This window comes from Lygodium microphyllum, chromosome 25 (assembly GCF_053477565.2).
Source record: "Lygodium microphyllum isolate KBCC chromosome 25, Lygodium_microphyllum_v1.1.10, whole genome shotgun sequence".
Classification (NCBI taxonomy): domain Eukaryota; kingdom Viridiplantae; phylum Streptophyta; class Polypodiopsida; order Schizaeales; family Lygodiaceae; genus Lygodium; species Lygodium microphyllum.
Genome location: NC_141159.1, coordinates 127,725,308 through 127,740,195, shown reverse-complemented (window position 1 = coordinate 127,740,195; position 14,888 = coordinate 127,725,308). Strand labels below are relative to the sequence as shown.

General features: G+C 45.3%; 1 pseudogene; it reads right to left on the bottom strand.

Moving 5' to 3' along the window:
* Nucleotides 1-12,762: 12,762 nt before the first annotated feature.
* On the bottom strand, nucleotides 12,763-14,571 carry LOC148014727 (putative cysteine protease RD21B; annotated as a pseudogene).
* Nucleotides 14,572-14,888: the final 317 nt, after the last annotated feature.

The following is a 14,888-nucleotide window of genomic DNA, read 5'->3' as shown; positions in this document are numbered from 1 at the left end:
GCTGAAAGGGTAAGATCCGAGTGTCGTAACTCACAACATACCCATGATGCCAGAAGCAATGCCGATCAAGCAACAACCGTACCCTATGAATCCAAAACACTCTCATGCTGTCAAAGAAAAGATTGATAAGCTGATGAGAGCGGGATTCATTTACGAAATTGAGTACACAGAGTGGGTATCGCCCATAGTCATCGTGATGAAGAAGAATGGAAAGATCTGAGTGTGCATCGATTACAAGAAGGTAAGCGCTACTACCAAGAAGGACAACTATCCGTTGCCGTACACTGAGCACATGCTTGAGAGGGTGGCAGGCAAGGAAGCCTATAGTTTTTTGGAGAGCTTCTCAGGGTACAACCAAGTGCAAGTGTATCTTGCAGACATGCATAAGACTGCCTTTGCCACTGAGTGGGGCGTCTTTGCTTACATAGTCATGCCCTTCGGATTCACTAATGCCCCTGCCACTTTCCAACACCTCATGTGCACTATCTTTAAGGACATGCTTTGCAAGGAGTTAGAACTGTTTGTCGACGACCTCTGTGTGCACTCGACCTAGATCGAACACTTAGACAAACTCAGAGCAGTCTTCGAGCGGTGTCGCTTATATCGTCTCTCCTTGAACCCCTTAAAGTGCCAGTTTTGGGTGAAGCATGGATGCATCCTAGGGCATGTGGTGTCTAAGAACGACATTGCCATTGACTTCTCGAAGGTCAGGTTCATTGTTGACCTTCCATCCCCAAACAACTACAAGGGAGTTCAATGCTTCCTAGGTCATACTGGATACTATCGATGGTTTGTACTGAATTATGTGTCGATCGCCAGGCCCTTGTACAAGTTGCTTATTGTCTTTGAATGGACTGAAGTATGCCAACGGGCATACAAAGAGTTGAAGAAGGCTCTAACCACAACACCAATCCTACGAGCCCCGGATTGGGACCATCACCTTTCATGTGCATATTGATGCTTCTAAGTTTGCCGTGGGGGCAGTATTGTGCCCACCTGGCGAACACAATTTAGACTATCTAGTGAGCTTTGCTAGCAGACAACTCACTGAGACGGAAATGAACTACTTGATGACGAAAAGAGAGGGATTAGCCATGGCATTCACTGTGAAGAAATTCCGGCATTATCTTTTGGCCACGCCCTTCACCTTCTTCGTGGACCATCAAGCCTTGCTGTATCTAGTAAACAAACCTTGCGCTACAAGATGCATAGCTCGATGGCTCCTTCTTCTTTTAGAGTTCGACTTCTCCGTGGTGGTACAGAAGGGAAAACAACATTACATGGCTGATCATATGTCACGTATTCCCACCGGAGAAGCCGCTAGACAAGGTGTTGTTGATGAATTACGGTACGCACATCTATTTAACCTTTCCAGCGAGAGAGATCTATTTAAGGCTGATCTAATGCCATATTGGGTAGATGACATAGTCCAAGTGCTTGAGCACGAAGTGCCTAACCGACTGATAGAAAAAGCCCGACTTAGGCGATTAATCCTTAAGATCCAGCCCTATCAGCTGATAGTAGGCCAACTCTATAGGCTGGGACAAGACGGATTGTTGCGTAGATGCGTATGCGAATATGAGATGCACGATGTGCTCTCAGAAGCGCACGGCGGCATTGCCAGAGGGCACTTTAGTGGCAACACGATATCACGAAAAGTGTTGCAGTCTCAACTATGGTGGCCCATACTTTTTCGCGACGTAGCACAATTTGTCAAGCACTATGACGAGTGCCAGTGCAGACAAAGGTCCCGATTCGCAAGGATCAAATGGAATTAACCCCAGTTAATTCCATTTTTTGACAACCCTTCGAAAAATGAAAAATTAACCCCAGTTAATTCCCATTTTTCGACAACCCTTCGAAAAATGGGAAATTGATTTCATTGGACCCATCAGTCCTGTGGCACAGTATTCATAGGCCAAGTATATCATTGTGGTCATGGATTACCTCACTAAATGGGTAGAAGCGAGAGCAACACAAAAAAATGACACTAGAATGACGGCTAAGTTCTTATGGGAGCAAGTGATTTCACGATTCGGCTGCCCCATCGAACTGGTCAGTGACCAAGGCATGCACTTCGTCAATGAAGTGATCATGCATCTCCTGTCCACCTTCCTCGTCATCCATTGCAAATCCTTGCCATACTACCCTCAGGCAAACGGCTAGGCCGAATCAACAAATAAGATTCTTGCCAATGTCCTAACCAAGGTTGTCTCTGCTTTACGTAGGGACTGGGACAACAAGCTGATGGCAGCTCTCTGGGCTTACCGAATAGCTTATAAAACGGTTGTCAGTCAAACCCCCTTTAGGCTGACATATGGAACAGAAGCGATTCTACCATTAGAATTCTTCGTTCCTAGCCTGAGAATAGCTCTGTAAGAACAATGGAAGGGAAGGAGGCATGGATGCAATGCCTAGTTGAGCTGGAACGCCTCTCGGAGACTCGCCTTCTAGCCACCCATGCGCTGATCTGTGAGAAAGCCCGATGCAAGAGCTGGTTTGACCAACATGTCAAGCAGCAGCACGAGTTTGAAGAAGGTGACTTAGTGCTCCTCTACTCAGTTAGGGGGCATAAGCAAAAAATGAAATTTAGAGGTCTTGGACCCTTCAAAGTTCGTGCAATCAGCTAAACAGGCAATGTCGAACTTGAGACCCTAGACGGTGAAGGGATAGGCTTCTTCAATGGGCAGTCGTGTCAAGAAGTTCTACCCTCCTACGCACCCTTTGCATGAGCCCCCGATGTTAGAATTGCTTGTCAAAATATGAGTAGCCACAATCACTGAAATCGACGACGAGGATGAGGAAGCCATAGAATCCACATACCTCAATATTACGGTCACGGCAAAACAAACATGCGCTTTCAACACCTTGATTGAAAAGGGAGTAGACTTCAATGTCTTAACCCATGATCATTGGACTCAACTTGGCAAACCACAACTTCAGCTCACTAATGCAAAACTAAGCCCATATGGGGCCCATTCCTACGCACTACTCGGCAAGTGCAAAGCAGCCATTTCTATCTAGTCTGAGACTATTCCAATGATTTTTTACGTATTGCCAAATGTTAAAAATGCGGGCACAGAGTCACTGCTGGGGTGAACTTTCAAAAAGTAGACCCTCTGCAATGTTGATTATGCATCGCAGCGCATCCACCTCGCAATAGGCAACGTTCGCATTGTTACAGCCTTCAGTAAGGGCTGGACGACCTCATCTCGGGCCACAGAGCCACCGATAGAAACATATATAGTCAAGTCTAAGGAGGGGGGTGGTGCACGACCGCCACTCCCTGAATTTCATAGACCGCAACCCATAGTAGCCAAAGCTAAGACCCCACGGCCTCGCCTTCATTGGATGCCTAAAAAGCCGCAACAGCCACCTCGGAGTCGACGCTCTTACCCTCATACGACCAGAAACTCTAAACCTAGGAGACCCAACCGCAGTTACAGGTATAGACACGCCATCAATTAAAGATGGGTTTCCAAAGCCCTCTTACACGCTCAAGGCTACTACGAGGGCAATGCTTGGACATGGATATCTAAGGCCCACACGGCCAAAGGCACCACTCATACGCCTTGGTCATCCCAAAAACCGTACAACCTCAACACCACAAGCCACAGAGCTTCCTTGACTCACAACCATAAAGTTCATCCACGCGTGAACCCAAGAGAGTCGCCCAAGCCTATCGGCCCATGCGACAGCCACTATCACAAGAGGCATCACCTGCCAAAGTCGATCCAACTTTCCCAATCCATCCTGAAAGCAGCAGACCATCACTCAAGGCTATTGCTAACCCAGCCTTCGTCCCAGCGACCCAATCGCAAGCTCAAGAGCACTTACTACCACAACTTTTCGTCGCCAAAGGCTCAAGTCCTACTAACCCCCAACCATCCACGGGCCTTAGGCCCTCTTACGAGAGGAAATTCTTTCTCTCACTAGCAGCTAATTTAGCTAAAGAAATAGGGGATGACGTGGTGCATTGCATTAAGTGACTGGACGCCACTTTTGTGTCGCTAGCTCTGAGCTACAATCGCCTCGACTTAGGCCTATTGGACGAATCCTTCGCAACTGAAGTCCAAATGATACCTTGTTCTTGGGAAACGTTTGAATTTGCATTTGCAGCGGCTACCTCCGCTGCTAAATTGCTCAGCAGAGTGAGATCTCCAAAGAGCAAGCAATCAAACAATGCCTCATCACATCGTATGATCAACGAACCACTTCTGCCATCACTGACCAAGAAGTGGCAGAGCTATCAAGACTTGCTAAGATGAAATCCTAGTTCTTAAGGCATTGATACGCTCTTAGGTTGCAATGAGAAGTTGAAGGATGCCGAATAATGACCAATGCTGAGCAGCGTCGTGCTATCAAAACAGCAGAGTATGACCCCACATATGTCGCACCAACCTCATATCGATTGTTAACCACTCTTCGGGGTCGTCCTATAGAAGAACACATCAAAGGGCACCCCTACCTCGACCACTTGTTGACCGAGGAAGAGTTACACATTGCTAGCCGCGTCAACTCTGGTGACTTCCTAACAGATGTTCTCACATACATCACTCAAGTGGGGATTAAGGCCTGTGATGTGGACCGCAAAGCCCAATTGGAATACAATCCCAATTTCTATACTTGGCTCCTTCACAAGTAACCCCTACACCTCCATGCCGAAAGCCCTTAACCTTCTGACCCTAAATCCTAGAAAGGATTCTTCTTAAGCTAGAATGGGAGGGGGTAAGGTGAATCAAATCAGAATCAGTAAATCAAATCAAAGTCAGTCAAGCACATAGCCATATATTATAAAAAACAGATGGGGTAGGAAAAGGGCATGGAAACTTTGAAGTAAAGGGAAAAAAGTCAAGTCTGAAAAGGAGAATCTACATTAGATCTTAATTAATTCATTCAAAAGCATAGAGTTTTTCTTTTTCAGCAAATTATTATGTCGCAAGCACTAATGTTGCAGCAAGACCGAGCCCACCGACTCCCATTTACGGAAGAGGAGAGAACGCGGTACAACATCACCTTGGAGAGCCATGCCTACAATCAATTGAAATTTCGAACTATTCACAATATAGAAGGATTAGTGGCTAAGGAAGAGGCAGCCAAGAGAGTCGTCGAAAGTTGCAACTTCAAGGAGTACCTGGAAAGATTTGCACAAGAACCCAACCACACGAGCTATATGGAATTTCTCAGGTCCTACGACCCCGACAGTGAATGCCGCACTGTCACAGTGGGAAGAGGATAGAATGCCAAGCAAGTATTGGTTGGCCTTGGTGGAGAAGGCACTGGGACTGGAACCAGTGGAAAAGAAGCAGAAGAGGGATGTATATGCCATGCTGGGGATGAGAAAGGAGGATGTGCTGACAAACGATGGCATCAGTATCTTGCACATCCCCAATGCAGAGACCATGTTACAAGCAAAACTCATACACGCGGTCTTTTCGAGCCAGTGCTACAATGTGTTGATGCACCGGATTAGTGTACCGATACTGGAGAATGTGGTGGCCCATATCTTGCACGAAGTCAACTGGAACGGCTACGTGCGCAAGACCATGGACCAGGCAGCTCGAGCACTAGCCTTAGGAAGCATGCCGGTAGGAGGAGAATCCCCAGTGTCGAAGGCCACAAAAAGAAAGAGGGCCTCCTCCAAAGCCTCGTTCATCGCCTATGGGAGTATCTTAATGGTGCTTATCTAGGAGGCCGTGAAGGAAGCGCAGGAGGCAAAAGAGGGGAAGGGGGAAACACCCGACAGATCACCTCCTCATTAACACCTAGAGAGGTCTAGTGATAGGACTGAGACCGAGGAAGAAGGGGAGGAACACAAAAAGTAAGAAGCAGGTGAAGGAGACCGAGAAGAAGGCAGTGCAAAGGAAAAAGAAAAAGGATGAAGAGGGTCGTAGGAAAGAGAAAGAAGACTTGGAGAAGGCCAAGAGAGAGTCCCTTAGGGAGGCCAAAGAGAGGGAGAATAAAAAAAAACAGGAAGAAGAAAAGGAAAGGGAGCAATTATAGAAGGCTAAGAAGGCATCGAAGCAGGAGGCAGAGGAGAGAAAAAGAAGGAAGAGCAAAGAAAAGCAGAAGAGAAAAGGTGAAAAAAGGCTAATGAAGAAGAGGAAGAACTAAGAAGGAAAGAGGAGGACCTGGCTGAAGCTACACGCTGGTCCATAGAACAGCAATGCAGAGCTGATGAACTGGGAAGTTTGAGCCCACATAGAGAAGAAAGGCCTGGGTCAAGCTCACAGGTATCAGAGATTGTGCCACCCGTCATCTGTGAGGGCAAGAGCAAGGCCCCAATCCACCCAATCCCTACTCTATTGGTTCCTCCCACCGAGCCGACCACCGTCACTCCCAGCATCCCCACCAGTGCAGACGTATCAAATCTTGTGGCGTGGATGCAGTATTTCATTAACAAGGAGATAGCCCAGGGGACGAGCACTGGAACTACGGCTATAGGACAAAAGCGGCCGGCCACAGATGCAGAGTCTAAGCAAGATCCTAAGTGACAAAAGGTGGAGGCCTCAACAACACCCATTCAAACAACGATGACACGCCGCCAGCTCATTACGACGAGTACATTGCCGAGCTACTCTCGCAGTTAGAGAGAGCTAAGGAGGAGCAAAGGGTAGTAGTGGCTGAGTTGGCAGCTGAGAAGGAATCAATAGCCACCTTCTAGCTTGACAAAACAAAGATGATAGCCATGCAACAAAGGGAGATTGCAAATCTCAAACAGGAAATAAAGGCTAAGGATGACAAAGAGAAGCACTGGAGGTAGTAGCTCGAGAATGAAACATAGGAGCTGGTAAAGATGCAAAGAGAACATAAGCTCTTGATAATGCAATACCAGGAGCTCATTACAAAAACTGCTAAAGTTGAAGAACTCATGGTTGCGCTCAACGCCAAGGATGAGAAAAGGAAGCAGGACATGGAAGAGCAGTAAGAAGAGATTGAGCGCCTAACTAGTCAGTTGAACTTTGAAAGAGAAGAACAGGAGAGGCTGATCGGGGAATTGGAGGACCAAGAGCAAAGACTCATGATACTGACCCTGAAGCAAGGGGAGAGCATGGAGGACATGCACAAGAAGGGAGAGGAGTGGGTGGTGCATAATGAAAAGAGGGTGAAGATACTAGCACTGCACCTCGCTTTGGTAGAAAAGGAAAAGATCATTGTAGAGAGCAAGGCAGAAGCCGCCCAAGTGGCCTTCAATGCCTAACAAAAAGCCTTCCTCGACACCATCATGGACACTATACGCTCAGAGGAAGAAGAGCCGTTAGAGATGGCACAAAGGAAGCTTAGCATTGCACGAAGAGCCCTACGTGCAGGACTGCAAATGCCACCTCAATCTGTGGAGGTTAGGCTGAGCCTGGGCAAGCAACGGAAATACCTATTGCTGGCCGGCCTAACCCCCTAGGAAGAGGGTGCCCTAGGATTTGAAGAGAGAGCACCACAGAAAGATCGGCAGGGGGAGGAAGTCGAATTCGAGATCATGTGAACAGATTCGCGGAAGATGTGATCCCACAACCCCCCTCGCCACACAATCAGGAACAACAACCACTTGATCCACCCCTAGACAAAGAAGCCACTCTCAAGGAGAGATGAAAAAAATTGGTGGAAGAAGCCAGGAAAAGGTTGCAGGCCAAGCTAGTCGTGCGGCCATCCGCATCCTCCCTCCATGCCCTGATGACCTCCCAACACAATTTCACGCGGAGTTGGTGGTCTGGGAACGATAGGAAATCGAAAAAGACCCTTTCTCTTTCAGCTTCCTTATGTCTAATAGCCTGAGAAGGGTCCTGCCGATCAAAGTAATGGAGTAGGTGATCGTGGCTGGCAGCCGACTAGGCCAAAAATGGCTGGACGACAGGGCAAAGACCCCCACTTTGTGTGGGGCACGGAGGAAGCAAAATTTTGGCAAGACAAAGTGTACGAAGTGCCATACACCATAAGGGGCTATGACTACCAACCCCTCTGGAGAAGGTGAATATGCAATACCAACATGCTCACATGGATGGAATTTTGCAACACCCTACCCTACGAGAGGAACGATTCCACATTCATGGCATATCCTCATAGGGTAGGCGTGGATTTTGTCGCCACCCTCCATGGGAGGCATGACTTCCCCGTCATCTACAATTCCAACACCACCTCCTTCAAGGATGCTCTACTTTTTGATTTAGAAAGCCTAACCGACTCCATAACGCGCTTCCTTGCGGAGTTCTCCTCCTATCCCAATCCCGCTTTCATAACTACGTGTAATTACCTTAGGCTCCTTAAGCTCCTACTCAAGCAAGATCCGGCACTGCAAGAAAACAGCTTGCCTCCCCTCTTTTTTGATCCCAATGCTATTGATAGCTACGCTATGGCCGGCTTAATGATGAGAGCTAGCCTACTACCTTCCTTTTGCCTAGCTCTCCTAGAGGATACGAGTGACAGCCAATTCACTAGGTGTAATCACCCCTTCCTATCCACCACCTCTCTCCACGTCTGCATGAATCTGAAAGGGTACATGCAAAGCCACAAATTTTTACGCAAATCCATCCGCCCTCCTCCCCCCTCATTCCGATGATGAGAATTAGACTTGGCTATCTTACTCCTGATGCAATACTATCCCTACATGTATCCAAAAAAAAAAGAGAAAGAAAGAGAACGGACGACATTCCACACTGAATGAACGGAAAAACTCACTTGCAGAACCACTTAGCACCACAAAAGCACAATCATTGCACCTAGGGGTCCTTAAGTTAGGCGTGTCTGGTGGCTTCGGTCGATTGGCTTCGCTCCTAACCCCCTAGCCCTTTTTGCTCCCCCACTTCACGCTTAGGGCACATCAAGGGTAGGACACACCTAGGGAGGTAACACTCTCCTATGGTTAGACCTGTCACCCTAATCCACTGGCACCGCACCCCCTTGGCACAAATGGGGTCCTTAAGCGTGGGACATCACCCAGGCTCACCTGTGGTTAGACCCGCCTCCCCATTCCACTAGCACAAGCACAATGCACCAATACGCTCAGGAAAGCACTCCCCTTAGGTAGAGCATCGCACCTCCTTCTTTGGGTACCCCAAAAGCGCCAAACCACCAACTTTGGAGGCCCTCGTCCACCCATGACATCCAGTTAGCTATTCCGACAAACATCATTCTTGAGCTTCCACAAGCACCTGAAGTTACATGTGGCCCTCACCCTTACACCAACGCCGAAGTGCCATGGGAGTGGCACCTATCTAGGAGGGGGCTAATGTTAACCCCAAGTCGAGATGGCGGAAAAATGGAGGAAAAAGCAAAAGAAAGATGGAAAAAGAGCAAAGACACACGCAGCCTCAAGATGAACCGGGGCAAAAAGCACAACCTTAAATGAAAAGGCGCCTCAAAAAAATCAGAAAACTCTTGTAAAAGAGCATCAAGCTCCCTCCTGTGCCAATTGTAAAATATTAGATGGGTGTAGGCTAGAGGCACAAGGCTAAAAGAAGGAAATGGAAAAAGAACATTGCCACAATGGCCGGTCATGTAAAAACGGGATGGGTGCCCATTGGATTTTAGGGTAGGTATATATAAAGTTCAAAAAGTGAATAATATATTATTCTTTGGTGTGTGGCAACAAGAGTCTTCTTCTTCTTCTCTCCTTCTCATCTTCTTGCTTGTGTCTGCTCTTGAGAGAGGGAGTGTGAGAGGGTGAGGGAGTGAGTGTGTGAGAGTGAGGGACCGAAGAGGAGAAGCTCTCCATCTTCTCCTGTCTTCTTCTCTTCTCTTCTCTTCTCTCCTCTTGCGCGCCCGGCTATGGAGGATGGAGCTTGGATGTGGAGGAGGCTTGAGGATCCTTGAGCTAGCATCTAGGATCGTGGAGCTACCGGCATGTGTGAGAGAGGAGGCAACTCATATCAGCACTAAGGTAAGCTCACTACACTCATAGGATCGACGGTGCATCGGCTAGGTGAGAGATAGCCATTAGAGCTCGCTTGGAACGCTTGAAACAATAAGTGGTCCGTGGGTCTTGGCGGTTGAGTGAAAGCTCCTACACTAGACAAAATGAAAATAATGAAACAACATAATTGAAAAAGGACCCAGCTAGAAATCCAACGTTTAAAGCATTCATACTCAAAATTAAAATGTTATTAACTCCTAGACTAATCATCTTAAAGATGTTGTAAGTTACATTATTGTGGTCACAAACATGAATCTTGTTTTTGCACAATGCATGCAAATGCATTTGAACATAAATCAAATGAGAAACCTTTGATTGCAAGACAATTGAAAACCATAGATAACAAATTCAAGAAGAATAGTGTGGAAAGATAACAAAAATGAAAACACAATCTCAAAAAATCACACAACTAAACCAACTAGAGAAAACTTGGGACTTGAACTCACAATGGAGGTGCATATGCAAGCTCTTGACACTTGCAACAAGCCAAGGCCCCAACCTATTAGACCTATCGATATAAAAAAGGAATCTCTATCAACCATGATCTCATCAATCAAGTGATTCAACTAGTCATTGTACACTACATCATTCCCTAAGCATAAATTTGGAAGTGATTTAAAATTCAAGAGGAGCCTTGAACAATTTCTAGGCTACCATCAACATGTTTCAACATGTAGCTGACTTTGACATCTCAAGCGTGACCCCCAAGCCCATGGAACAAAAACTCATAGAATTATATGGGTAAGGAATAACCATCCTCAACTAGTTCATAATACTAGATAAAAAATTGTGACCATGCAAGTAGAAATGGGTAGCATCCAAAGGATGTTGTTGAACGTCGAAGTTGTAAGATCCTCACAAGATTCATTATGTAGAGAAATGCATGTTTGATTGTACCATTTGTTGCAATAGGCACTCACATCACTCACACCCTTTTAACTAAAATGAAAAACACATTTGGAAATAATAATCAAGAAATAATTCTATTAGTGGTCAAGAATTTGGATAAATATTGAGCCAAGAATGACCCTTACAACTTCATTGAACAATTTGAGAAAGTCTACAAAGTGAATTGATGCTATGTAGGCACCAAATGTTTGGATTGTGCCTAAGAGAAAAGAAGAAAACATTGTTCATGAGGCTTGATGACATTGAGAAAGCCTCATTCATAGTACTCAATGACCTTCTTATTAAATAGTTTGGAGACCCGTTATGGTAATAATTGCATCGTCAATGATTTTTTTCAAAGACCTCTCTTCAAAATTTGATCATTATTTGGTGATAAGATCCTCAACTTGAGAGGTATCCTATCAAACATTGTTTTATTTTTATATGGATGTTTATGGATATATGCAATTTTCCTCTATAAAAATAGCTATTTTAGCTATCAAAACTCAATTTTTATGCTAAACTTTGTAATATTAGGCTATAATTATGATTTTATGGGCTCAAAAATGACCCTACCTGTCATCGAATTTGTTTGGTTACCCTTATTTTCTAGCCCTAAAAAGTAAAAAATGGCCTGCAAGAAAAACACTATTCATTGTATGGGCTCAAAAATGACCCTACCCTTCATCTAATTTGTTTGGTTACCCTTATTTTCTAGCCCTAAAAAGTAAAAAATGGCCTGCAAGAAAAACACTATTCATTGTTTGTCTTATGAATATTGAGTGCATTAAGAAGAGGTGATTATGAGAAACTATGTCTCAAAGGTGAAGATCCTCTTTAAACATATTCCAATTGTTTGTCAAGAGACCCAATCACAATAATATAGCCAAGATTTCATTAAGGGCACCTGTGATGAGAAAATTTATGAGACCATGGTAGGAAACTCAAGTTCTAATTACTCTACCATCAATGATATACTTGACACGGTAGTCTACAATGATGACCTTGATAGAGAGAGAAGTATAACAAAGTGACAAGACCCTCAGCCATGATAAGGCTTAAGTGAATGACATGCAAGATCTTATGGCTAATGGTAAGAAAAATTGACAAGAGCGCTCAAAAATGGTCGCAAACTTGAACCTATATTGACCTTATTACCAAAAATATGTAGTGTTTCCATTGTGGTGGAGAACACCTCCCTTTGAAGTACTTAAGGCCAATGCACATGTCAAAATTGCATATGCTTCAAGTATGAAGTCACTTGCTATAAGAATGAACAAAGACTCATAAGCTCTAACTACAATTTTGGCTATCCACAATTTTACCATGGTTTCAACCATCCAAGGCAAATATAACTAGCATCACCCTTAGACTTACCAACTCCTCACGAGAAAAGACAAATAGTGAAAAAGGTTGAGATCAATCCCTAGATCGCTAGGCCTAATCATTACTCATTCTCCTAGTAATGATCCTACCTATTATGTTGAAGAACCAAAAACAGGATGAGCAGTACACTAATCCTTTTTTTCACTACAATGGAGAGAGTCTCTCTATCATGATGGATTATATGCATGTGCCTGTAATGGAGGGGAAATACTTAGGTCAAGTTGACCTAAGTATAAAAGGTGTAAGGGACACTGTATAGGCACCCTTTGATGAATAAACATTTGTCCTTTCACCTTCTTCACCTTCTTCCTTGTCCTTCCATGGCTGCCAGCCATTTCTCTCTCCTCTTCTTGCCTTCCTCTCTCTACTTCTAGTCTTTCTCTCTCCTCATCACCCTCTTTCTCTCTCTTCTTCTTACCTTTGTCTCTCCTCTCCCTCTTCTTTTGCAGTCCTTCTCTCTCTCTTTCCTCTTAGTTAGGACAGCTAGGTCTCCTTCATTACAGTTGGTATCAGAGCTTAGTTTTTAGATCCTTCCTTTCTCTCTCCTTTCCCTCAAATCTAGTCTCATTTTCCAACAATAAACCCTACTTTTCAGGTACACAGGCAGAGATGGTAGCTTTCTTGGAATCAGAGCATGAACTAAATATACCATCTGCATACAGCTAAAAGTCAGAGGTCCCAGCATTGATTGCAGCACTGAGAGGGTGTTGTGACACAGCACACATGAGGGCATCTTCATCATTAGGGTTGATATCCTCATAGCCATCAATGGTGACAGTTTTCTTCAGCTTCTTCAGCCACTTGCAGAACTTGGATCTTCTAGTGCCACTGACATAAGGATACCCATCCTCTGAATTGATGCCACCATTCTTAATCACCCACTCAAACGAGGGGTCCATAAGCCCACCATTGCACCCATAATTGTTGTGCACACAGCTCACAAGCTCCTGCTCAGAGAGGTTCGCAAGCTCACCACTTGCAATGGCATGGGCGCCCTTGATAGCCCCCACAGAGAATAAGGCCCATCAGCTCCCACATTGTCCTTGGTCTTTGACAGGGGTGACAGCACCCTTCTGGCTCCAGTCCATGGCATGAGGAAGTGCATCAGATCTGTTGCAGGTAGATTGGCAAGCTTGCTTGAGGACGCCAGCCTTGGCGGCCGAAGGCCAGAAGTCGAGGTGCTTGGCCTTGAACTCCTCCAGGGTGAGATCTGCAAACTTGTTGAGGCCTAGCCTGTGCGTGTGCGGGCTGGCCTTACTGTTGTGCTCGTGGATGTAGAAGAGGTTCCGCTTAAAGATCTAGAAGCAAGGGATAGATCTCATGGTTGCCCAGCTACTACAGTGGATTGTCACCAAAAATACACCCCAGTATAAGGGCTATCTGCAGGTCCCATAATTGTTGCTTGCCAATGGAACATATCTTCTACCACTGGACCTGCACTACATGAGGTGAGAATGACACTGCACCAAGAGACTGAGACTGAACTTTCCCCATGACAAGTCATGATGCCTTCGGAGCCTGGATGCAAGCAGTAAGCAGAGGAGAAATCTCCTTCTTCAAGTTATTAGGAATCATCACATAAAGCTTCTCAACAGAAGCGGTGAGCTGTTGCTTTGAAGAGCAATGCTGGGTACCTTGCCTCCACCACCACCTCTCACAGAAGGTAGCATAAAAAGGATATTCATGCTCAGACTATGAAGAAGAGGCGGAAGACTACAAGCGTACTCAATGGCATAGAACTTGGTTGAGTAATATTCATCACTGAAGGAGGACCAGAGACAGGAATTGGATTGGATATTGCAAGCCAAGGTTGTGCATTAGCATGTGTGACTTGAACAGGCTGTTGTGCTTGTTGTGGAGTTGAACCTTGCATCATTGGTGGTGCAACCCCAAATGTGAAGGAATGCCTTGTGACTGGCAGAGGTACCACTAGACTCTAACAGTTTTGTCAAAAGATGATGTAGCAAAGCGCCTTGAATTTGGACAAAATCGCACATCAGTAATCAAGCAATTGTTTAATTTCATGGTATCCATGTTCCACAAAACAGCCTTTTTGTCGTGACCAGCAGCAGAGCAAGAAGCTTGCCATCCGATGAGAAATGACACGATATGACTTTACTAGTGCTTGCTTGAAGAGAAGTAACCTCTGAAAATGAAAAACCATGCCCAGTTGGGCTTCTTTTATTGCAGCTAAATAGTGGTTCGCGTTGGTCTGCTTCCTCATGTGACAGAAAAGATTCAACATTGTCATCCAATGACCCATCTTCTGCAGACCGATCCATCTCAGCCAGTTGATTTGAGGAAGTAGCTAGAGTTCCAGTACCATCTGCTCCATATAGAATTAAAGGCTTTGAAGAGTTGCCACTGTATTGCAATGCACCAGCAATAGACATAACATCACCTGGTGTTTGAGTAGAAGGAGTAGATGGAGCAGAGTTTGGCCCAGCAGTGTTTCCAATCCCTGTGCTATTTGCTGGGCCAGAAGAGGATGCAGGTTTGCTCCACTACTTTGAAAATATCAAGCATATGTAAGCTCCATGGATGGATACTTTGCGTGGCCCGGTTTCCTAAATGTCAATGATCCCATTTTCACAAAATCAAGTCAAGGCTACGTTATTTCTAAGCATGGAACTCTATCAGGCCATGAGAGTGTACATAGAATGGGCAATCTCATATGAGGCCAACATAGCTGAGCTAAAACATATGAATC